At 39.5% G+C, this 26,671-nt stretch overlaps 1 long non-coding RNA gene across 2 annotated transcripts; it reads right to left on the bottom strand.

The window, feature by feature from the left end:
* Positions 1-2,309: 2,309 nt before the first annotated feature.
* LOC105859778 (uncharacterized) lies at positions 2,310-26,415 on the bottom strand. 2 transcript variants are annotated; one of them, XR_012918991.1, is made up of 5 exons: positions 25,796-26,415; positions 14,569-14,617; positions 10,211-10,331; positions 9,943-10,100; positions 2,310-4,441 (listed from the first exon to the last, which is right to left on the bottom strand). It is a non-coding gene; the product is annotated as an uncharacterized LOC105859778 (long non-coding RNA). The 2 variants fall into 2 exon arrangements; XR_001148684.3 differs by lacking the exon at positions 2,310-4,441 and having other exon boundaries at positions 9,089-10,100.
* Between the last annotated feature and the right edge of the window lie 256 nt (positions 26,416-26,671).

Here is a 26,671-nt window from a genome sequence, read left to right as displayed (position 1 = left end):
CATCTTAACTAATTACATCTGCAGAGAACCCATTTCCAAAGAACCTGACCCTTCCAAATAAGGAATTTATTTAACCCATGATACCGTATCAAATTGTTCTGAGACAAAATGGCACTCTCTTGGAATAAATTAACTTCCCCTTGCCTACATACAGGTAAAGATGTGTCAGTTCCTACATATAGAGGCCCAATTATTCAAAATAGGTAGGTCTTGACTGTTGGTTAAAGCTGTGATTGCAATTGTTACCGATTTCTAACTTCTCCACTTGGACTTGAAGTGATTGGAGTAATGGACGTACCGTCTGGAGATCTTGCTGTCCTAATGTGATCTCTCACAAATCCCTGAGCTTGCCCACAAGCCATCAGTTTATCTCTGTGTAGAGTGGGAAGAAGGAGGCTTCTCAGTGATGCAGTAAGCTAAGCCTTGGGTGGACCCCAAATCTACCACATCATATCTTAGTCAGCAAATGCATTTCTCAGGAGAAAGGCTCAGTGGAAATAACAGAATGTTACCATTTCTAATGAGGAACCAGAGTCCAAAATAGCTGATTTGACCTCACCCAGGAAGTGCACCCCCCCCCAACTTCCTCCAGACTTTTCTGGGCTCCACAGCTGCTGTAACCATGTACCTGCCCTGGGGTTGGCACCTCTGCACAGACTCCTGGTCTGTCATGGTCTGCAGAAAACTTCTCTAAACTCCTCTGTGAACAGGAGTGCAACCCCTTGAGGGATGTTCATATGAAGGAGGGGAATGGTGATAACAGCATCAGTTCAGATACTTTTACATGTTTTATATCTTTCTTATAAAAAGTGTCAGGGCCTTAGAGAATCACTAGAAGGCCCATTGAATTAATGTCAAGGCTCCCAGAAAAATGAAACTTAGGTCACACTAAAGACACCTTCATTTAGAGTTTGTGGTCAATCAAACAGAGCCTAAACTGAAATTTAATTTTGGCCTAGCAGTGAGGATTTGCTAAGCAAATTAATGCTGGAGTGTAAACAAGGCTTCTTGAGTCGCCTAAGAGCCTTTAAAGGACAACGTGCTTTCAAGGCTTGGAAGTAGTCCTTTTACATGCTAATTACAATTCCTACAGTATTTGTGAAAGCAGGTCTCTCTGGGATTTCCATTAGCCAACAAGCTGTTTATTTCTAGTTTAACAGGGGTGGAGGGGCTATGAATTATTGAGTAGCTACTATGTGTTTTGCCTGTGCTGGGTGGTGAGAGATTGTTTATCTTCACAACCATCCTTGGAGCTAAGCTTTGCCCTAGTTTGCACCTGTGGAATGGAGATCTGTCTGGAAGTGCAGCGTTGGTAAGTGATGGAGCTGAGATTCAAAACCAGGTGAGCCTATACTCTAGAACTCATGCACTCTCCTCCAGCATGTTACCAAATTTTCAATGTAATGTCTGCTTTTCTCTAAAGTATATTTTCAAATTCAGTCCTCTCAATATTTCAGAATGGCCTGTCCCTAATTAGCTCAAATTAGCTAGCTTTTGTAAACCCTGTTTTCATTTCAGTAATGAGGAAAATGAGGCATTCAGCCAAGAAGCAAACCCGTTGAAGGAGAGAAAGGTTGTGGCAGGTCTGAGCTAATAAATCCTAGTCTATGGTGCTTCCTGAGACCTACCAAGTCCTCTGAAAGAAGACAAGATGGAAAAATCACTCCCTCTTTGTTATATATTTTTATCTTTTGTAAAGACGTGTTTTCATCACTAGTAGGAGAGACTGCCTTCTGGCCTTAGCTAGCACAGAAATTGTTGTCAGATGATGCCAGTGAAGAAGCTGCTAGGAGGTCTAATAGACTTGGGAAGTGTAATAGGTGATGCTGCATAGATAGGTCTAATGCTTTGATTGTACCCCTTTCCAGTCCTGCTGTCACTCGCTACTAAGATCAGAAAAACTGACAAAATGTTGGGAAATAAGTTCATGTTTTCAGAAATGCTACAAAGCCTCCCTCTCACCCAATGTCTACAAGTCGCATCATAAGCTTTCAGCTTAGACTTATTTTTAAAGTATATACAAAACACATTCTAGTGGAATTAGAAAATTAGGGCTTTTGACCCAGAAATGAAACAGCTGTTGATTTCTGGGCTGCTCATCATTAGACGAGAACACATCACAGCAAATTCAAACTCTCTAAGGCACAATATTAAACCTACATGTAGCTCATGTGCCAAGAGCTGCCCAGCAGCACATAATGCATGAAATAAAACAGGTTTCAAACAATTACAAGACACAATATATAAATCAAGACTTTAAAATATTTATTAATGCTGAATTTTTTTATTGCAAAAAATGCTTCCAGAAAAATAGAGATATGTCTCTTATTACCCATAAGACTGGCTGTTTGGATGCAAATAATCTTAACTGCTTGCACACTCACTGGTAACCCTTTCAGCTAAGGAGCCATTCAGTCTCAGCTTCAAGTGCAGAGGAAGTGCAAATAACCCCTGCACTTCAAAGCACAGCTTGCTTTGCTAGGAGACAGTTGAGCAAAATCCCAGCTCGGCTCTGATTCATTCTGCCTGCTGATTGGTTGTTCCCCTGGCCGCTGACATCATCCTGTTGCTGGGTGGAAAACTTCTGCGGCACAGCCCTCAATACTGACTTCAGATTCTTGTGAAGAGGACATTGTACTCAACAGCCAAATCAGATTATAGCTCAAATGGAATTAGAAGATCTTTTTTGTATGGTCGCTTCAGTCATCTTATGCCTCTTAAATTATAGCATCCCCCACCCCATAATCTGGCAAATGCTTTTGTGTGGCATTCTGTCCTCCAAGCCACCCAACCCCCAACTGCTTCTAGAAGACAAGAGAATAAAAAAAGAATCTTGCTGTTTTTCTGTGACTGTAGATGGAAGATGTTTTACACATCTCCCAGATGGGGCTGGCTTTTGATTAGTTTATGTTTGCCTTTACCAACAGAATTAAAGTATGTCCTCACTTGCTGCAATGAATTCTGAAGTAGTCCTTAGGACTTTCTGTAATAAATGACTTTCTAGCTCTCATTTACTCTCCCAGCATTCTGTGAGGCACAGATAAACTGGGGAAGTGATGGCAAAGGCCAACTTGTCCATTGCCCTTTACAGTTTGCAAAGCACTTTTTATATATACATGTCTCATAGGTCCCTCCCAACAGTCCTATGAATTAGGTACTATCACTCATTTTATCATAAGAAAACAAGTCTCCAAATATTAATTCTTTGCCAGCCACAAAGCTCATAAATGACAAGGCAGGACTCAAACCCTGGCTTTCTGACCCTAGTTTCTGAACTCCTTCCACTCAGACATAGCATCTTTCAGCCCTGGGAGGCTGAGCAATTTGCAAGGGCCAGTCCAAAGGAAGCAGATAACCAGCCTCAGGACCCAGCAATTCTTGTTCTCCATCAGAGGCCTTTTTTTCTAAACCCTCTTGGTAGCTCTCAAGACAACATTAGGAATGTTCTTAGATACACATTTATTTTAGAAATCTCTAGGCTTTCACAAGCTTTTACTGATTAAGTGCAGCTTTGAGGAAAAAAAAATAAAAGCCTAATAATTCAGATGCACATTTGCATATGTTACATAAGGCTCCTATAAGGGATAAGATTATCCAGTTGCAGGCTTATTTTAAGTTTTAATGGAATGACTTTGACAGAGCAGAAATAGCAGGCTTAGTAAGCAGCTCCGGTGACTTCGATGTCAGAGACATTTCCGCAGCGGAGCAGCGGATAGCGGGGCTCCTCCTGCTCTCTCAGGAGACACTGGATTGCTCTTGTTTATCTCTGGCTGGGATGATTAACCACCCCTTTGCTTGGCTTTCATCTTGCCTGGCACAGCTTTGTCTTTCATCTCATTCATTGCACCAAGCCCTTCCTCTCTTCAACTTTTAATACACATTCGAAATATTGCAGCTTCCCTAAGTTATTTTTACATAAGCAGAGCAAAAACACATGGATTTACTCTGCTGCGGAGCCTGCCGCAGCTGGTTTGCTCAGGTGAAAACAATACTCCCTCACAACAGAAGAAGAAAAGAAAAAAAAAAAAATACTCCCTCGCCCATCCTTATTTTTAATGGAGACAGAAAATCCTTCAACAAAGGCTTAGGAGACTAACATGGTGGAGGAAAGGAATGAGAGAGTGAGGGGCACAGATCACTCGTGCATGGAGGTGTAGGCTTTTATTTTCTCTTTTGATCTTTGAGACTGCAGCCTCCAAACACATAGCACTGTGACTTATGTTTCACGATGTAAACAGCTGATTTCATGCACTTTGCATGCTTCTCTCATTTTCCCAAAGTTGCCTCTTTGCCCTTCGGGGACGTTGTGGGGCCGTGATCCTTGGGTCTCCTGCTTCCTGTGTGTGACTTAGGCACACACAGATCACTCTCCATTTCAGCAAAATGTTGTCTCTGAAACTGGCTTCATTCCACACTGCTTGGATCTTCATAGTTTCACTGCCTGTGGAAATACAGACAAACTCACTGATATTCTGTCTTTCTGTGTTATTTGAAGATAACAATTTGTCATATTGAAAAATAGAATCTTTGTCTGATATCAATTCTCCAGGGTGAACCTGGGCAGTGCTCATGTCCAGCTCCCCGCCTTTCTGTTCGGTGGCTGCACCTTTGCCCCTGCTGTTCTTTTGCCTGAAATGTGTGTCTTTAAAAATGACACAGAGTTAGCATTTAGTAAAGGTTTAAAAAAAATCCTATGGTTACATAGCTTGTGAGTGGCAGTTACAACTAAATTAGATCCCAATCTCATGTAATTGTTAGACAAAAATTTTATTGATAAGGAAACACACTAATACGGGTTTAAAAATGTATACAATATTCATTGCATTCAAAAGCTCCAGACATGACACCCTTCTCCTAGGAGTCTGGGACTTGGAACCAACCCACCTAGCCCCTTCTCCCACTCCACCCATCTCCTCTACCTATTTCTTTGCACTGGAAAATTTTGCCCAAAGTGACAGAGCAAAACAAGTCCACAAACAGACATCATGTTCCAAGCTACATGATCTCCGAGGGCACTTCCAGCACAGTATTCTATGTCTTTGCAAAATTGTGTGCTGGGTTAAGAGTTCAGGCTCTGGAATCGGGTCTCATCCAAACCTCAGCTCTGCAACACACCAGCAGACCTGGAGGAGCAATGGAAGCCAAGCTAAACATGGGGATGATTTGACCTTCCTCCTGTTTATTTCTTTATATATATATAGTAAATCAAGGAGAGTAATATACTTGTCTCCCATAGATGAAATAGGATAATACCTCTGAAGTCCATAACACAGAACTGGATGTGGGCTGTTGAAAAGTCCCAGTAAATCTTACCAAGTATTTCTGCCAAACTAATAGAAACTTGGGTATGGTAAGAATAAAATAAATCAAGGTAGTGAAGAATTAATGAGAGCAAATTTCAAAAAAGAATATCTGTTGTACCCATAGTTTAATCAAAGAAAAAAGTGAAATGTGCAGGGACAGACTGAAAAACTGTAAATTTCTCAAGATGATTAACGTGAAAAAGAAGATTTTTTTTTTTTTGTCAATGAGCTTTCTCAAATTAAACCATGGTTTTTACTATATTTAGTATACTGTTAACTAGATAGTCCATAAAATTAGGGATTGGTGATAAGGTGATTATACACATCTCTTTTCTCCTGATTTCACTGCAGCATTTCTGGAATAATCTGAAGAGACTAAAAAAAAATCTATGAGAAATATCAGGAAACGCTCCCGACAGCAAAGCATATGATAGTGTAGAGCCAACTCCAAGGAGTGAATGCAAGTCCCAGTTACTTATCAGGTAGAGGTAAACTGGCTATAGACCCAGGAACCGTCTGCCAGGTTAAATTTTATATTTCAGTCCTTGAAATTTATCAAATAGCCTGGTAGTTTTGCACAATTTCTGCAAGTCCATACAAATTATGCAGGTTAAGGCACTGAACAAATGTTTATTGAATATCCATTCATGCACTGTGCTCAGTGCTTATAATAAGGTGATGAATAAAATGGCAGCTTCATACTGATCGGCAGATACATAAAATTATAATGTAATGTCATAAGTACTATGACGTTGGTATTCACAGGTGCTGTGCATGCCCATCAATAGGGCACTGATTTCTAGCTACAAGATAGGGAGACGTTTCCCAGAAAAAAACACTATATGGTACCCTAATCAATCACTAATCACGTGAAAGGGCATCTCTACTGCTGCCATGCTAAGGGGCTGAAGGACCCTCTGAGACCTGTCACCAATTTTTTAAGTAAGATTTTGGATTAACAAAAAGAAGGCATGTTCATCAGATCTGCACATAGCATAAGTTGGAAGAGAGAGCTAGTAGCAGGATTCAAAAAGATATAGCAGGCTGGGAGGATGGCCTGAAACCAAGAAAAATGTAAAATTTTGTATTAAAAAAATCAAATGTATAAGAACAGGAGGTGAAAAAACTGGTTCAGAAGCAGTCCATGTGAGAAGACACAGGGAATGATTAAACTGGAAATTCTTCTTGCTTTGACTATTAACTTCTTTAATGAAGCAAAATGTCATTACTAAACTCTAATATCCTTAAGGGCAGGGGTCACAACTTAAATATTTTAATAGCCTTCCCTTATCTAGCATAGGGCCTAATACAAAGTCTGTGCTCAATAAATCTTTCCTAAATTGAGTAAAAACTAAAAGTGCCTAAAGCAATAGGTCCACTAATGAACGGGTTGTGGTTAAAACCACCAGTGAAGGCTATGAAAACCACCAGAGAAGGTCTCCTCTTGGATACGGTCTTCTTGATACTGTTTTCATTTTCTTCTTAAATTAAAAATCAAAATCCTTTGCATGATTTAGAAGACTGGACCTGATGCTCATCCTCAAGCCCCACTTCCCACCATGCTTCTCCTGGCTCCCACACTGCTCCCGCTCTCATTCAGTCCCCCAAGGTCCTCGTGCCCCTTCCAGTCTGGACAAGTGCTGGTGTCTTTGCATGGAAGACCCCTCCCTCCAGTCCCGGCACGCACGTACACACACACATACATTTTCCACCAACTTTACCTGCTTTTATCGTGCCTTGTCTCTTTAACTTACTCAGGGAAACCTCTGAACTCACAGCCCAGTCTGGTCCCTCTATTTCATGCTCTCCCAGTTCCCTGGCACTGATCACAGTCATTATTCAATGTAAACCATAATCAATGTTAATTATTGTTTCAAATCTGCCTTTTTGCTAGAGTATGAACTCTACAAAGGTAGGGACCTCAGCTGTCTTGTGTCTTTACCACTGTACTCCAAACACCTAGGTCATTTTTTTCCTCAAACTTTAACATGCCTATGAATAGTCTGGGGGATCTTGTTAACCTAAAGATTCTATTCAGTGGGTCTGGGGTGGGGCCTCAGAGCCTGCATTTCTTGCGAGCTCCCAGGTACTGCTGATGCTGCTGGTCCTCTGACCCACTTTGAACAGCGAAGGCCTGCAGCACAGCCTGCCCACTTGTCCTCACTGCCTTTAAACCATCCCAGCCTCAGAGATATTGCCATAAGGGAATCCCTCTGTACCTCTCTCCCAGATGATCTACAGGGTGTCTCCAAAGTCACCATGTATAGGGAAAATGGGAAATTCTAGCTAAATGTACCTTTATTTATAAAATATTCATTACAAAATTTTTCCTTTGTGTGGAGACTTTTAGAATGGTAGTCTCTGGTAGTCTCTCAGCTGGACTTCCTGCCTCAGTTTCCTCAAGGTTCAGCTCCTGGGCCATATAACTTCAAAGTGTCATTCTAAAATGTAAACTTACTCATGTTGTCCCCCTTCTTTAAAAGATTTAGAGACTCCCTGTCAATTGTAGGAAAAAAATCTAAGTTCCTCAGTACAGAGTTCAAGGCTTTATCATGAGATTATCCCCAAATATTTTTCTGGTTATACCTCTTTTGTACCCCAATCTCACATCCTACACTCCTGCTTTATCAAAGGTGCTGCAGTTCCTTGAACTCACTAGGCTGATCCATTCCTCCTTACTGTTGCTCAGGGCACTGACTCGCCATCCACTTATCAAATGTCCACACTCCTCTCCTTATTCACTTCTCTTGTGTGAAAAGCTCCTTAGGGATTCTCCTCTCCAAAGAGAATTGGCCACTCCCTCTTTGGGACCTGCTGTAGCTCTCTGTGTTGTACTGATTTATTTACATGGCAGCCTCCTAAACAGCCTCATCCATCCTTGTCACCGTCATGCCTGGCACATGGCTGGCACTTAAGAAATGTGTAACACCAGTGGATGAATGTTATCATGCTCTGCTCCAGATCCATATCTTAAAGGAGATGATTTGACACAGTGGAGTCCTTCTAAAGAAAGACCAGCAGTATTGGTCCAGAATAGCCATGAAATGAGAAACAGCTCAAAGAATGCTCTAAACATATAGCCTGGAGAAAAGATGTATCCACACATAGTGGGTGCTCAATATTTATTGAATGAAAGAATGAGCAAAGGAGTCGTAATTGCCCTATTAATAGGGAGGGATCAGAGTGAAGAGAGTTTGAGTTATCTGTAGCTCCAGAAACTAGAACATTGTATCAAGGCCAGCAGATTGCAGTCCAATAAAATAATGAGTTTCTTAACCAGACCAAGACCTACCAAACTTCACTTCCTCTAAGAGCCAACTTAGTGATCTCTTTTTTTTTTTCTTTTTTTTTTTTTTGAGACAGAGTCTTACTCTGTTGCATGGGCTAGAGTGCCGTGGCATCAGCCTAGCTCACAGCAACCTCAAACTCCTGGGCTCAAGCAATCCTTCTGCCTCAGCCTCACAAGTAGCTAGGACTACAGGCATGTGCCATCATGCCTGGTTAATTTTTTCTATATATTTTTAGTTGCCAATTAATTTCTTTCTATTTTTAGTAGAAATGGGGTCTTACTCTTGCTCAGGCTGGTTTCGAACTCCTGACCTTGATCGATCCTCCCGCCTCCGCCTCCCAGAGTGCTAGGATCACAGGCGTGAGCCACCGCACCTGGCCTCTTTCTTTTAAAAATATAAGAACTAAGTAACATAACAGCATAGTCCCTCTCCTAGTATTATCTTTGTGGCAAATAACAGAACAAATAAAGTTGTGGGTGATTTATTGCCTCTAATGGTGTCATCGAGACCCTCTATGTGTCTCTCTTTCTCTCCCACCCCCGACCTTCCCCTCTGTGGCTTTAGTGTAGAGGCCCACAGGTCCAGCTCATTTCTCCCTAAAGCAAAGAAAGGACAGTGTCCTGCACCCACACAGATGCTCCTCCGGCAAGACCAGCTGGGAGTGTGGTTGAACAAAGAAAGCCTCATGGCCCCAGGTAAATGTTGTCCCTGGAGGGAGGAACAGAGAATCACATACCAATACTGGACCCACTGCACCTGGGGGAGGAGACCCTTATAGCAGGAGGACAAGGACAGGGCCGAGCATAAAGGAGGGGGCAATTTCCCAGACCCAACTGGCTAAGAGTTTCCCAAAGGAAGGCAAAAATAGCAGTTATCCACTGCAGCCTGACCCAGTGTCCCTATTCTAAAACTTACAACTACATTTACAATGTATCCAGCACTACATCTACACGTGATATAAATTCAGTTTACAACCACTGATTACTAAAAACTCTTGAGCAATGCAACCCACATTTTACTAACCTGACAAGAATTCATTATTTCTATGACATAGAACAGAAGACTTTTCAGCATTGGAAATTTCTTTATTCATTTCTTCCCCAAAATTATTGTATTGAGGATATCATGATAAGGAAAACTGTCCTCATGGAGCCTATAATCTCATGGAGAAGGCAGCCACATAAAAAAAAACAATCACAAAGCAGGTGATAAGTACTGTGAGAAAATAATCTGTATCCATCGTATTGTATCAAGAATACAAAAAGAAAAAGTAAAACAGTTTAAGCAAACTCCTTCATGACTAAGTACCAGTTTGGGTTGAATTAATCTCAGTTTTTCCCCCAGCATACCAGAAGAAAAGGTATCTACTTGTTTTGCAGTGCTCAGTTTCAAATTTAGCAGACTCATGAATGTAACGTTGCAGACGTTGAAATCTACACCTTCAGAAGCACAGAAAACACCACAGATTACTTCGGGTCAAATTAGTGGCTTCTATCAATGGTTGTGGCTGTAAAGAATGAAAAAAGAAGAAAGTGAGATTGTCAATGTCTCAAATACTGCACCATTCAGTCCCTTACGTCACCCACATCTCTGATTCTCATCCTCAGTTTCACTTACCTTTTTCAGGTTGATGCTTTGAACCTTTGTCAGGATCCCACAATGTGTATGGCCTCTCTGGGGTCACCTTTGCTGTGGATATTCTATTTTCCATTTTCAGTGACATGGCATACTGCTCGTCCTTCAGGATTTGAAGTTAATGAAAAGTTTGTATGATCCTTACTCCTTTCTCGAGCAGAGAATAGCAACACTTTATCTTACTTGCCTCGCCAGCCATGAGCATATATTTCAGGTTAGTTCACACTGGAATAATGACAGTGGTAGCTGAACTACAAAGCTCACCAGAACTCTGATCTCTGCTTTTCACCTGGTTTTAAAACACTTTCCCACTGCTTGTTAACATCTTGGTTGCTATTGTTAAGTAGCACACTGTATTTACAGTGAGTTGAGAAACATCAAGAAAACTGTTCTGGGTGGCGCGTGGTGGCTCACACCTGTAATACTAGCACTCTGGGAGGCTGAGGTTCGAGGATCTCTTGAGGTCAGGAGTTAGAGACCAGTCTGAGCAAGAGCGAGACCCTGTCTCTACTAAAATAGAAAAAATTAGCCAGGTATGGTGGCATGCCCTTGTAGTCCCAGCTACTCGAGAGGTTGAGGCAGAAAGATTGCTTGAGTCCAGGAGTTTGAGGCTGCAGTGAGCTATGATGATGTCACTGCACTCTAGCCCAGGTGACAGAGCAAGACTCTGTCTCAAAAAAGGAAAGAAAGAAAGAAAGAAAGAAAGAAAGAAAGAAAGAAAGAAAGAAAGAAAGAAAGAAAGAAAGAAAGAAAGAAAGAAAGAAAGAAAGAAAGAAAAAGAAAACTGTTTTGGATTACTTTGTTACCTCTCTTGTAAGAAGCACAGATGTGCTACCCTCAGGTGACCTAAAAGGCAATGGGTTCCATTGTAATTGCTGGCCCACATTGTGGGCCCAGCTGGACTGACATTTTAATTTCTACATCTTTTGTGGCTTCCATTATCCTGGGGGCCAAGGTATAAACGTGTCTGGAATCACAATTTGTGGAAGGTTAGTAAAATTTTGGAACAGGGCCAGGACCATTCAGTGCTTGGGATGGATTTCTTGGAGTCTCTCCAAATGTATGGGTTGTCCATTTGTGCCATGTGGCCAGACTTGAGTGTAGAAGAGAGAGTTAAGACAAAATTAAGCTTACTACAGCCTAGCTGTGCAATGGCATAAAATGGATGTGAACGGAGAGGCTTGCTTCTGTGCTTTAGAAGACTGGTTCCATAGAGGAATGCTGCTTGAGAGTGGCTTTAGGATGCTTAGGAAGCAGTTACTATATAAAGGATGATTTAAATGGAAAATGATGGCTAAGACTGAAAAGGCTCTGGTTCTTGGCAAATGTTCCATCTCCCGAAAGGGAAGTCAATTCTACATAATGACTAAAAGCAGGGCATTTTGGTTCAGCCTGGGTTGATATCCCCGCTCCACCATATATCAGCTGTATGACTTTGAGAAAGTTAACTAACTTACTTCTTAGAAAAGCAGCAGTATTATGAAGTTTAGGGTTAAATGATTTAATATAAACGTTTAGCATGATGCCTGACACATAAGAAGTATTCTGCCAAGTCTTATAAAGAAACAGTCTACTTAAAAAAAAACAACAGACAATCTAAAATATTATAATCCAGAGGTTTTAAAGGTTTTTTGGGGGTCTCAAACTACCTTAGGAATTTGATAAAAACTATGGATCCTTTGCTCCTGGGGGGGATTGCACATATACAAAATTTTTGCGCCTAGTTTTAGGAAATTAAAGATATAAGGCAGTACAATAATAGATTTGAGATTAAGATCTTTTGTTCTAGGTCTAGACCTACTCCCAAAAGAGGAAAAAAACTTCACAGTTTCATTTATTGTTATATAATATTTTGATCATTTATAACCATAATCTCATAACTTTTTTAATTTGGAAGGGATCTTATCTAGTCTAAATTCCTTGTTTTATTTATTTTGTTTTGTTTTGTTTATTTTTTTTAGGAATAACAGTACTAAGGTCCTGAGAAAATACTTGATATGTCAGGTAAACAGAGAATTCTTTACTAATTTTGCATTTCTATAATTAAAAACATAAATTTTCCCTTATCTGCCACCCTTCATGTATGAGATATTCCTTAAATTTTACTATAGTTCTACTTAGTTCCTAATGCTGTTCTCTGAGATACATTTACAGCCCTCGGAAATTCACGTTCATTCAAAGGCCCATGATGGATATAAGGATCATTTTTTTCTGTATATTTTAATTAGCATATTGAAATCTACCATGTCATAACCAGTTAATATTATGCTATTTAATGAAAAGAGCCTTATTCAGTGCTAGAGTAATAAATTAACCAAGACTTAGTGAACGCCTACACTGGGAGAGGCTCCATTCCATGGCACCTGGAATACATGAATGAACAGAACCCAGACAGAGACATATGCCTTTATGGAGCTTACAGCCTAATAATGAAAAATTGTCTTTCGTTCAGAATAATATGGCTGGGGTTGAGATTTTATCCATGGACAGGGCCAGAGGTAACCTGCAAGTTTTTAGCCATGAGAATGTCACCAATATCACCATTCCCACCCCTCCAGGACACCTGCCTTCATTTGCCTAAAAACAGCTGATTCAGCATGGGCAGCATTAAACATAAAATGATAAAAGTGTGTGTAGGCAAAGCCCCACCCATAATTTACCCCTGGCAGGAGCGTAAACTACAGGTAGCAAATAGGTCGTGTGTAGGTAAGTCATCAATCCCTAGGCTTTTCACTGCAAAACATTTTTAAGCTTTTCTACTTTGCTATCAAGATAATTTGGGTGACTTTTGAGGAGAATTTAAAGAATAGAGCAAAGGTACTGGGGTTAAGCAGTTTGCTCTACTAACTCAGAGGGTGGCAGGAAAGAGGGCAGATGATGTGGAAAGAAGTAGATTAATAGAAGCGGTAGGAGACTGGACGAGGAAAAATCAGAAGTAGATCAGGTAAGTGACAGTGCCAAAGGCAAGAGACATTAAGAGGCCTTGCAGTCATGTAATATTGTTGAAACTGCTTATGGGAACCCAGAAGCAGTGGTGACACAAAATCAGAAAAGCTGACATGTCATTGGGATCCACAGGCTCTGTGGAATCCACTTGATCTCACTCCAGAATAGGGGCTGAATGACATTGCTGAAGCTCTGAAGGTAAAGGGCAAAGACAACAAAATGCTGAGCTGGCTCAGGAGCTGCTAGGATGTGGCTCCAGCCTCTGCTCCCCGAAAGCTGTTGCCCTAGGTAGGGGAACCGACTGCTGGTCTTCATTCTGAAGCTGCTTTGGGAAGCACCAGGACTACAGAAACTATGTTACCAACACACCAAGGCATCTCCCGTTCCCTTTGCTTTTCCCATACAGAAAAATCTTACCCCTCTTTGTTGCCTTCCACATCTAGAGCCTAGAGCCTTATCCTTGTTTGGCTAAATATACTCCCTAGTTCTTTGTAAAAAGGGGAGAAACACTTATCAATGTTCTCAGGGGCACTGAACTCAGACTTTTCCCCTTTTTTCTGAGATGCTAAGCACTATACGGGAAAGGCAGAAATTATATTCACGACATCTGAGGAAGGTACAATCAACCTCGATGAGTTGCATCATTAGCTGAAGAGAACAAAATCATTTACTTGTGACCTGGTAATGCAGTGACATTTTTCACATGCACTCAAAATTCATAGGCCACAATATTTTTGGCAGATGACTTGCTTATCTCTTCTCCCAGTGAAAGCTTTGCTGGACAACAGTATAAATATCCTGTAGCCTGGGTCCTTAGTTTTGTAAACAACCAGGAAATAAATAAGGCATTTTGCCTGATAACCAAGGCAGACTCACAAATAGGCTTCTATAGACACAAGACAATCACAAAAGGCAAAGAAGGCAGAACTGTGGTGCTCAGTACATGCTTACATACCCTACCCATTATTCCACCCAGAGGACCCTCTCAGCCCAGCCCTATATTTATTAAAACCAGAGCTGGTTATAATATGGTTATTTTATAATATTATAAACCATTTATAATATGGAGCTTGCTTGAGTCTTATAGGATACATTGGGTATATTATCTTTTGTATTTTGTTCATGTCGCAAAAGGTAGTTGCTTCCTGCAGAGTAAAACCAGGAATCACTGTCATTGCTGGTAGGCAAAGCTCTTGAAATATTCCAAAGCACTCTACTGCAGAGTTTCAGCTCTTAAATGGGAACAATATTTTCTTTTCATTAACTGGCAAATTGTAATTTTTCAGTTAAAAGGTTAAAGAATGAGCTTAGCTTTAGCTTAGAAAAGAGAATTTATGTAGAGCAGGACACATAGAGATATATGTACATATGTGTGTGTATACACATACACTCACCTGTATATACCTGCAAATTCAAATTCTAGAGAAGACCATCTTTCTTCATCTAGAGAGAGATTAGAATGAAGGATACATTCATGTCATTTAATTTCTCCAGCCCTTAGCTTCTTCATTATTCAACAGTATCACAGACACAGCTCTTTATCTTAGCATGTTATTGGATAGACTAACTAATAGAAGACAAAAATGTACTTTGCAAACACAAGTGCAATAAAGATGTTTAATGATAAACCTTGCATGTTATCAAGTACTTGAGGCCTTTTTAAATCAAAACAAATTGTCTTGGTAAATGGTATTAGGTAACCCAAAACATTAAAATTCAAGTAAATTTCAATTGCTATTGAAAAAATACATTATTGTTGTATGAAATCTTTTAAAAATAATACAAACAGCTAACATTTAAGTCCTCATAATAGGAGGGTCACTGTTCTAAGCACTTTACATATATCTTTTCATTTAATCCTCACAAAAAACCTATAAAGTACTAAAAAACGAAGTTTGAAGAGTTTTTGAACAGTGACTATACAATATTGAAGTAAAAAAATGACAAAAAATTTTCAACTTCACCCTTATAGAAGTCTTAGGCAATACATTTCAGGTCACAGCTAAATTTACACTTGCATAATGAGAATGTTTCCATTTGCTTCCATTTCTGGGCATTCTAGTTCCCCATAGACATGTGAATCTCTAGACGTTCATGACTTCACTGAGAAATAGAAAACGCAAAGTGACAGGTCTTGTATATCCAGAAATAACAGTAGTGCTATCTCATCAGGAGCAAGGCCAACTCAATCACAACCCACCTAGTGTTGCCCAGGAAGATCATTTTCTTTTCTTCACCATACCTGAGACCATGACCCCCATGGGCAAAGTGAAGTACCTTCTTTATTCTCCAAGAGCTTAGCAAATCCTAAGAACTATTTCACCTCTCAAACAAAAAACAAGTTCAAGGGTTGCTGAGTTCAACATGAGCCCAATATAAACAAGAGGGATAAGAAAAGAGAGAGAGAGAGAGAGAGCGATTGAGAAAGGGAGAGAAGAATCAGTGCCTCCTGCAGAGATGAGGAATATGATACAAAGGAATGGAAACAAGGAAAAGTCCAGATCTACTGTGATTAGCTGAGATCAGCTCCTCTAAAGATAGTGATCGGGTCTACAGAAACGTATCAGTTAGTTGTTCAGGCACATTCCACAACTGGTGAGTTGACTGAAAATAAAACATTTATACACATGTTTATATTTCCCAAACAAAATGACCTCTTAGTTTATACACCTAGTCCCTTAAACACCTATACTCTTTAGACATCAGTGAGCTTTCATTTGCCTCCTGACACATAGGTGCCTCCTTCACTTTATCTCTGCCTCAATTGCTTAGTTCTTAAATGGAAACTATTGAGGAAATTTAACTTTGATTTTTGTTTGTACTTTTTTCTTTTATCTTTTTGGTTCATAAACTCTGGGAAATCATTAAACTGGGCCTGCAGGCATTAAGTCTGAATGAAGGATACTGAGGGGAAAGGGAGACAGCCTTTGTCTCTCAAAGTTTTCTTTACTAGCAGCTGATGGCATAGACGTATTAGCATTACTTTAACATTAAACATGGAGAGGAGAAGCGGTTTGGGTAATACATTACTGATCGACTCTTCTCTAACTTGGAACAGAAAAAGGCTCTAAAAAGTTTGAGGTTTTTGCAGAGCAGAACTTTCTTAATGAAACATGGGCTGTAAGAATTTTGATGTGTAAAAGCTAAAATTGGGACTTTCTGGCCCAGTGAATTCTAGTTCTTTTTTTTTTTTTTTTTGGCATGTCTGACTTTCACATCCAGCTACTAATAAAAAATAAGGGGAATATTTCATTTTTATAAGTGCTTGACATGGAAATGAAGGAAGATTGTATCAGTCAGTTTCTTTTGGTTGTAGGAAACAGAGTTATAACATGTAGAGTACTTCACAAAATTAGCAGTGGGAGGAGATTAGACTGGTGAAGGAAATTATTACAAGGATACACAGGGACTGGAAATGGAAAAACACCAGAATTTAAGGAACTCTAAATACCAGTGTCTTAGCATCTTTTTTTTTTCTTTCTGTGCCTTGCCCCATCCTCCCTCCCTAACCAGCTTTCTCACTCTTTACTCTCTATCTGTTCTGTTCCTTCTTAGTTTTAGTTTGCATATGGTTCATGACATCCTCTCTCAATCTGACTTCGCTGCCAACTGGCTTAGTATCATAGCTTCTCAATGCCAAATTTCTAAGAAAGGAATCTGATTGGCCCAGATTATCATTTGAAGCTAGTCCTCACAGATGGATGGCTAGGTTACAGAATGTCTCTCTTTGAGTCAAGAGTCTATGCCTCGGTCAACTCATAGGAGATGAGGGGCAACCATGTAGTAGATTATTTTAAATGAGCCACCAGCAGAAAGATTCACTTAGAGGAGGATCTGGATGGGATAGGTTAATATAAACATCTTGAGATTGCTGGCAGATTATGTGGAAACCAGCTTGTTCATCTTCTTTCTTAGAGAAGCTAATCCCAGCTAATTGCAATAGACCTGGGCTTGCCTTGGTACAGCATATGAAAGTATTAGTAGCAACAGTACTTCTTCCCTTTATTTTTTTCTTTTAACTTTATCTCCGTCATGTCCATCACTTCATCCCCATGACTGGCCAAGAGCCTGGGAATTTTCAGACATATCTCAAAACATTGGAAATTTTAACTTAGAGTACCAACAAAAGTACTTTTATTATCCCAAAATCACCCAATTGTTTTATTGTAGACTAACATGCCAGTGGGCAATAAAATATTAGAATATGGAATAATGGATACTCCTTTGCCTACTCTCATTGCATTTATTTCAATAGGTATCCAATTGACAAAGATGCCCAAACTATCTTTGGTGAGTGCATGAGAGATTTAATCTAGTGGACCTTATAGTTTGATAACCTAACATAGACAATTAGTTCAAAAAATATTTTACAATAATGACTGATGGAATAATGCCAAGGTAAGATTGTATAACACTGTAAATGCTGGTGGCATCAAACAAATCTGGGTTCAAATCAGAGCTCTGTCTTATAATAATTGTGTGACTGTGACCAAACTTTTAGTCTTCACAAATCATATGTACAATGGAGATAATAATAACTACTTCATAGAGGTGTTATAAATATTAGACAAGATAATGTACATAGATTATTGCATGACTATTGCCATATACTAAGTATTCATTAAATGATAATGGTTGTTTCTATTACTATATCTATGATGATTACTATAACTATTTTGAGGATTATGGGAATTAGAAAATATAAATTAGAAATATGAGAGTTAACTTTAAGCACACAGTCTCAGGGAGATAATATAGATGTACTTGTTAGAAATGGTACATACATATAAGTTGCACATACACAAATGGAACTCAGCAGAGTGGTGGGCTAAGTGAGAAAACCTAAGTGTGAGATTATAAAGTTAAGTGATATTCTTGAATCAGAAAAAGGAGGTTAAAATTCTGGTGAATTTTTAATAGGGATAATGCCCCTTAGAAAAGAAATGAGGGATTGCACCCAGCATGAAAGTTTGTCTACTGCAATGTAAAAGGCCAGTATTCATAGGAGTTTTGTAATTGGAACATGACTTATATAAAAAGGGGGAATTGAAACATTAGGAAAGGACCTTCTGGATGGAATACCTGGCAGTCACTGTCAGAAACCAGGGGTAGCCCACTACTTCGGTTCATGTTTCACTTCCTCAGAAAAGCCTAGACTAGGTTACATCCCCTGATGTATGTTCCCTTCCTGTGTTGTCCCTACTTACTACACATGGCATTATTTGTTTAAAGTCTATGTCCATCTTCTCTGCCAGGTTATACGTTCTGACTCCCACGTTCATCATTCCATCTCCATAACTAGCCAAGTGCCTGGCACATGGCAAGTACTCCACAAACATAGAATGCTTGAATGCATGAATGCAAGAATGACTTAAGTAATGAATGTGGAATTAGGAGGTGATTTCATCATATACTGTTCTGTATTGTTCTCTAGTATTTATAGGGGTTAATCCTGTCTTCCCGTTGACTTTGTAATTGCATTGAAACACAGCAAGAATCCTGTATCACATGTCTCAACACTACCACTGAGAGGCATCCAGTTATAGACATGAATGCTCAAAAAAATCTTTCTGAGCTCATTGTTAATAATCCTTTTTTCATTCCATTCTCCATTTTCTATTTATTGTCTGTACAAATGCAGAGATTATACTTCAGTCTCACTATTAGATTCTAAGCCTGTCTTTTGCTATTTTTATTACTAGGACTTACTACTTTGTAAGGCTTCAATAAATAAATGAGTAAATAAAGGAATATTTGGACAGTGTGTGTGTATATATATTTATATGTTTATAAATATATACATATATATATTTCAATGCATCCAAACTTGTAGCCTTCCAGAATCTTACAAGTTGCTGTTGTGATTCAAGCTTGCAATTCACTTGGGAATGCATCCTCTCAAGCCAACATTTTATCTTTGAAATTGCTATCTTTGTTGTTATCATTCATATAAGTTTCAAAAGTTTCTTCTTGCTAACAAGACAAATTTTACATTTGCACAAAAATATGTTTATAATTTTAAGATAATTTGGGAACTTTTGTTGGTAATAATAATATGTTCACTTGATTTCAAGTTAACAGGTTCTGATATATCTAATCATTTCATCTAATGAGCTTTTGGGAGCACCTCTTAGATTCTAACTACTGGAAATATTCAGATAAATAAGAATTGCCCCTGAATACGTCAAAGTCTGGATGTGCCATAGTCACATTCACATTCAGGGAATCTAAAAGGTGAAATGTAAACTGTTCCCTCTAATGGCCTTTCAATCCCACCTCAGTCCTATGTGTTGATTTCCTACAAATCCCTCACAATTGAATACTGCTTTATCTAAGACTTCTAAATCACCAAATTATAATTCCTCTCCTCTGTACTCCCACTAACTAGATCCAATCCCCTTACTCTCATGTGGATTTTTCTATTTTATTCCTCCATTCTCCTTTTTTAACACTCAGCCAGTACCTTTCACAGGGATCTTTCTTTAAAATATATAAAATACTTCTCAATGTTCTTATCTCTGAAAGAATTGAGGATTTGGGACAGTTGAATTTGGAATATCAAGGAGATGAACAAGCTAACATGAAAAATAATCCCTGCGGGGAACAAAGGAAAACCAACACAACTCTAGGGAGATTTGAAAATAGCACTTCTTTTATAATACTTTCTCCCTGCATCCTTGAAAAAACTCACCTACACCCTGCTTACATTAGACTCCCATGGAAATACTAAGACGAAACAAATTCACAGAATTATAGAGCTCAAAGAGGTCTCTGCAGTTCTCTCCTCAAACATGGATTAATCATGAACTTAAAGAATTTTGAACTTTAGGGTCCATCAGGAGCATTGGCCCCTCTGAGGCCATGGGAGAGCTCTAAGCAATTTATTCACATGGCCATATTTTTAAATACATTTCAAAAGTAAGTATTTTTAAAACTATTGGTAAAAACCACAGTCTTGTATTCCAATTTACCTCCTTCATACTCTCCCTTGTGCTGGAGGCATTGATTGGAGAAACTGTGGGTATCTTTGTTGATCTGGCTAAGGGGAAGTTGAGTTGGAAATACTTTTATCTTATGTTTAGTGGGTCATGTCAGCATATGGTTGTTATTTCTAGTTGTCATAATGGAAGAATGGGTTCTAGGAATACTCCCACTGCCCACTGGGCTAATTCGCCAGGTATCAAGCCACAAAGATGTAGGGTCAGAGGCTGTTTCATGAGACATATGTGTCCTAGGGCACCCAGCATTGGGAATATATACTAGAGGAAAGATTACATTCTCTTTCCATTCTCTCTAAAAAAGGTAATATTACAAAAATCATTGTCATATGAGATGTTGGGAAAAAGTAATACAGAGTTGTGTCAGAAAGTTAACAAAAATTTGTTATTTATCTGAATTTAATGATTTGTATGGTATTTTTAAGCTTTTTAAAATTTATTGTGATTTTGTTGCTGATCTTAAATAAGTATTCATTTTCATTTTTGCATCCACAATTTTATACCCTTTTTTCAAGGAAGCTTCACATATAAGCTTCAGTTCCCACACAACTTGGACCTGGCCTTAATCCAACTTAATCACCCCTCCACATTTAATAGATAAGGAAACAGAGGTATAATATATAGTTCATAGCAGTACTGAACTAAACCCCAGGTCTCCTGTCTTTCTGTCCCTTGCTATTTTTACTATTCCATATTATCTTACTTTTGCAAACAAGTATCTGAAAATCAAAGATCTTCATTGAAAAAAAGAGACAAATAAAAAAATCTCCTGACCACAGTATATAATAATAGGACTTATATAGCATTTCTTATAAGCTAGGCATTAAAGTACTTTACAAAGAACTCATTTAATCTTCAAAAAAACTCTATGAGTAAGCTAATCTTAATATCCTCATTTCTAAAAAAAAAAAATCCTCATTTCTGCAGATGGTAAAAATTGAGACACAGAAAAGTTAAGTAACTAGACCAAGGTCACACAGTATGTGGAGAGTATAACATTCTTTATATGTGGCAACTCACAGAAAACATTTATTGAGGGCTCACAATGCTCCAGTCACTTTGCTGAGTACTATAATGCATTATCTCAGTCCATTTTTACAATTGCCCTTTGAGATAGGTAGCATTATTACTCCATCTCAAAGATGAAGAAACTGAAGTGTAGAGACATTTAGTAACTTGCCCAAGGTCATATATTTAGTAAGAGGAAAGTCAGTACTCAAATTCATATCCAACTCCAGAGCCAGGGCTCTTAGCCTCTGTGTGATACTGTCTATCAAAGAAAACACCTGCAATGTACCAGGCTTGGCTTCCTTGCTCTTCCTCTATTGCCACATTCCCTGTTGTCCCTTTCTCCTAAAGCAATTATTAGAATGGGGATATGGGCAGAGATAGAATAGGAAGTTAGCAGCATAAAGAACATAGCAGTCCCATGTTAATTAGATAACTGTCCTCCCCATTGTGAAAAAAATATATATATATGCATATATGTGTATATATATGTATATGTGTATACATGTATGTATATATTTATATATATAGTCAGAATACCTGACATCATACATCATAATATTCTTTGCATTTGACCCCTTTTTTTAGCTTTTGCTATAGCTAAGAGATGACAACTTTATTTTCAATTCATGTTGTATGATAAACTTAAGAGTGACAATTAACAGATCAGTAATCTGCAGATGACTAGATCTGATAACTTTTCAAAAGAAACTGGAATTCCAGATTTTTATTATTAAAAAACAAACTCCTAAATTATAAATATTTGAAAGGAATTCAATTTTTTTGAAAGCTCTGCTGTGCCCACTAACATTGTGCAGGCCAAACAAAGAAACAAACAAACAACACACCCCACATCTGTAGGCTTTTCACTTGTAGCCTGCTTCATAGTGGGTTTAGATGCATAAAACCGTAAGAGGGAAGGTTAGATGAGAAGGCTGGCAGGAATTTGGATCTTGGTAGAATATTTATTTTTTAAAAATGAGCTTTGGTAAGAATAATTTTCTTGGTGTAGGTGGGTGATTAAGGAGGTAGAATGGGGGTGAAAACCAAAGTTGCCTTTTGGGGAGCAGGTCCTCTTATTTCTCCTTAGGAGCAGTACTGGTCTTGGCCATAGGAAAAAAATAGCAGGAATCAAATTAACAGCTCTAAGGGAGCAATCAATTTACAATTGTGTGAAGTGCGAATTCCTTTGTGCAAGAAACAAATTACAGTATTTGCAAATTTGTAAATAATGCAGCACTTTCCCTGCAATCCAAATGCTTTGGGTGTCCCCAGGAGAAAGAAAAAGAAGTCTGAGGAAGCAAAATGTTAAAAAATGACCTATTGTTCCAAGAAATGGAATTTAAAAAATATCTTTAGTAATTGATTTTTTCAAATGAATCCTTATTTAGGAACTACAGAGAGGCCCAGTTCTTAGGTCAATAGAATGAAAGTACCTAGAGAAGTAAACAACTTCAAGTCCAAAGTAACAGCATATTATTAACAGGGTAACTTCTTTCAAAAGCATTATACAGAAAAAATTTCCCTCAATCCTCCCCACACTCCTGACTTGTGGCAAGAACTTTCATTGTATAAAAAAGATAGCAAGTCCCAAGTCATAATAGTCACTATGTTCAATGTCAGAGAAGGAATTGGTGACAGATAAGAACATGAACCCAATCTCCCTACTCTGAAGCAGTGGGCTTTTTGAACAATTCAATTCACCAATATTTATTGGGGCCCTTTTTGTTTGTTTGTTTTATTTTTGTTTTGTTTTGTTTCATTTTTTTTCAGACAGAGTCTCACTCTGTCCCCCTGGCTAGAGTGCAATGGAGTCATTGTAGCTCACTGCAACCTCAAACTCCTGAGCTCAAACCATTCTCCCAACTGGGCCTCACAGAGTGCTAGGATTACAGGTATGAGTCATGGTCCCTGGCCTGGGACCCTTTTTTATAAAGAGTTAAACTCATTGCTTTCTCTAAGATTTTCAGTGCATTTTGCTGAGCTGTGGGTTGAGCTAGGAGTCAAGGAGACAAAGAAAATGTAACTCTACCCTTCCCTTCAAGGGGTTTGAAGTCTAATGAAAAAACAACTTAAAACAACCATGTCAGTAGTGAGCTTGATGGTAAAGAAGCGGTATAGAAGGTACTACAGTAGCTTGGAGTCTATCAGGAAAACTTTCAAAGGAGAAAAAAATGGCAGAAAGAGGCAGAAGGGATTAGAGGTAGAGGTAAATTGAATATTGATAGGCCATATGCACAAGAATGACAGACCAGATTTGTGCTTTCAAAGGATTGCTCTCACCTGTGCTCTTATTCAGACCTTTCCACAAAATATTTTAGTAAGTTGCACCCAGAGCCTTAAGATATATTCCTACCATTTTAATCAGAAATTCCATGTCTAGGAATCAGAGATGCTGCCAGAAATTTAAGTATGAGGAAGTTTATCACAGCATCATTACAACAATGAAAAACCAGAAACAGCCTACATGTTCAACAATGGACTAATGGTTAAATAAATTATGATACATCCAAGTATTGTGATTCTATGTATTCCTTGCAAAAAAAAATCATATTTTAAAAGAACAAGTAAAAGTGATTATGATCTAACAGAGTTTTAAAATGTAAAATATTTAATAAAGTATCATCCAAATTTTTTAATAAAAAATTAAAAAGTAGTTCTCAACATTGATTATAATTTTCACCTATATCCTACTTTTCTAAAGCTCTTTCTTCCTTGTTTTAGACATAGCAGATAACAATAGGGGAGGACTCTCTCCTAGTTCTGTGTGAAATCAAAAAATACCTGGCTTTTGTTTCTCTCCTTTTTAACTTTCTGTGTGAGCCTGGATGTGCAAACCACTTACTCTCTAAATCACATTCTCCTCAGGGTATACAGATTATCTAAGAAAGGAAGGAAGGCCAGGTGAAAAATGAAAGAGAAAGGAGGGGGTCCAGAAGCTGGACTTGACCATGAGGGAGAAGAACAAGCACAATGGGAGTCAGGGTGTAAGGACCAAAAAGGGTGGTGATTGTGTGTTGAGAATGACTTATTGGCATTGAGTGGTTCAATGATGGAACATGAAAACATATATAATGGTTCAAATAAGGAATGTCACAGTGCACTACATGATTAACTGTCAAATAAATGACACTATAGACAATAAATATTATAAAAGTTTGGAGGAATTTGGTAGAGAGAACCATCATATGACCCATGTATCACTGATGACATTAATTCTCTAAAACCCCCTTAGCAATCTTTGTTACAGGGTGTAATTGTATAGGGCTGAACTCTCTTGGCTTTCCTTTCCGGGGGATTTAGTTACTGAAGAACTTAAAGGACCTTGTTGCAAAAGGATTTTAGCTGTTAAGTGAAAAAAGAATAGAAAAGGTTATAAGAAGAATGTGTTAGAAAACAATATGAAGTTAAAATACTATTTGAGAAAATTCAATCTGCTCAAAAATGCACTTCATCCTTCAATTTCTCCTTTCCTTTAAAATGTACTCACATAAAATCTGTTTTAAAAAACAGAACCAGCCAGGAACATAGCCCAAGAAATTTACCACTAAATGGGGACACATATGTGTTTCAGTTCTTAGAAAAACTGTGCCTTGCTGACTTTCTCTCTGGATTTCTTGGTTCTCTGCATTGAAGGGCATGTGGTAATTCCTTCCTCTGCTGAATTTTCTTGGTTTTACAGTTCCTTCTGATGCTTAAGCACCTTTCCAACACCATAGCTATTCTAGGTTTCGTAAGTCTACACCGCATCCAGCGACCTTTAGCTATCACTAACTAAACAGATTTAACCACATAACTTGAATCCTTTTGGGGTTTTCCAGTCTATGTTAATCTATTTCAACCTGAAGCAGGCAGATTTCAATTTCCTTTGTTCCTGTGTAGACTTGGTTTATACTTGTTGGTCTCTAAAAGGGGCAGAGAGAAGACAGCTGTTGAGAAATGAGGAGACTGGCAGATTTAACCGCACAGTTTGGTCTAATAGCTTTGATATGCTAAACTTGCTAGCTCCTCCAAGTGTACCTTTCTGATTTTGCATCACAACACCACACTGAATCCCTAAGGAAACCAGGGTGGTTTTTTTTAAATTAAAAAGGAAAGAAATGCAAAGCAGTGAAACCCTTCTTTTAAATCTTCTTCACAGATTTATTTCATTCTGCGAACTGCAGGCCTTCACCAATCCTGGTGCACTGAGGACCTTTAAAAAAGGAAGAAGCCGAGAATACTAATCGGGTTCTAAAAATCGAAAACAGGTGATGTCATAACGCACAGTCCTGTGGTCACGGCCAAGGCCGGGTGGGGAGCGAGCGCGGCGCTCCGTGCCAGCGCGCCAGGCAAGTTGTCTCCGGGCCCGGCGGACGCCGGTGAGGACCGGGCACCAATCAGGCTCTCGCTCTGCGCTAGCCTTTGTTCTCGCTCGGGAGCAGGTTTCGGGCGTCTCACGTCGGGAACCTGCGGCCGACCGAGCCGAGCCGCACGCGCACTGCCGGCCCCTCCGGGAGACCCGACCCCCACCCCCACTCCCGCCCGCCGGTCTGCCCACACCCGGGCGGCGGCGCCTCCCCCAATCACATCTGCCTTCTCTCCCCAGAAAGCGGACGCCAAATCCCTGACTCACCATTTTTAGCTTTGGAAGAGGCAGGTCTGGCCTAATAGTTTTCAACGGCAATCTGTTCTCTGAACCTTCCTTCCCAAGCAGGGCTCCATGCTCTGCGTGCTTCCAAGCAGCTGCCTCAGGAAGCACTTTCGGGTGAGAGGACAAACCCCTCTGGCCCTTTTGTGCTGGGTCCATTTTAAAGCAACTTTCATCCCTGAGAGGACTGAGAGAAGGTGCTTCGGATAGAGGAGGAAACCGCTAAACCGGAGGTTTTGTGCTACCCCCCCCCGGCCCCCCAGGAATTCTACAAATATACCTCAGACATTTCACCTCCTACCCTTCCCAAGCCTCAGGGAACTGGTGTTTCCGCAAAACAAGGCTCACAATAAATGATGCATAAAGTTCTTTGAGATCCCTGTATGCAAACTGCTACATAACTGCAGTGTTCTTTACAGCTAAACTTAGACTGTGGCCGAGAGAAAGCTTAAGCACTGGCCGACGGAAAGATTGTTTAACCTGCCCCTCTGTCCCTCTTTCTCAAGGGATGAGGAAAATGTTCACCTCAGTCTTACACTCTAGTGAGCCATAGCTCCCAGCTATTTACCTCACTCTCCCCACCATTTCAGCAGGGACCTAGAGGAGGGGGCGTGGCTTGCACTGGGGGTGGGGCTGAGCATCATATATTTGCATGCGACACACCCTCCTTTTCTTATTGGTGGAGCAGAGCAAACCGTATTCCCTCCCACTCCATTACCTAACTAACCCGCCATCTCCCTTCAGTTCGGAGCCTCGGAGATAAACTTAACTTGCCCGGAGATTCAAGGCGTCCTAGGCCCCTGCGATTGGCCGGCGCGGCTCCCAGCCGGCCTCTAGGAGCTCATTGGCTGCGGGCTCTCG

Source organism: Microcebus murinus, chromosome 4 (assembly GCF_040939455.1).
Source record: "Microcebus murinus isolate Inina chromosome 4, M.murinus_Inina_mat1.0, whole genome shotgun sequence".
Lineage (NCBI taxonomy): Eukaryota > Metazoa > Chordata > Mammalia > Primates > Cheirogaleidae > Microcebus > Microcebus murinus.
This window is presented reverse-complemented; position numbering and strand designations above follow the sequence as displayed.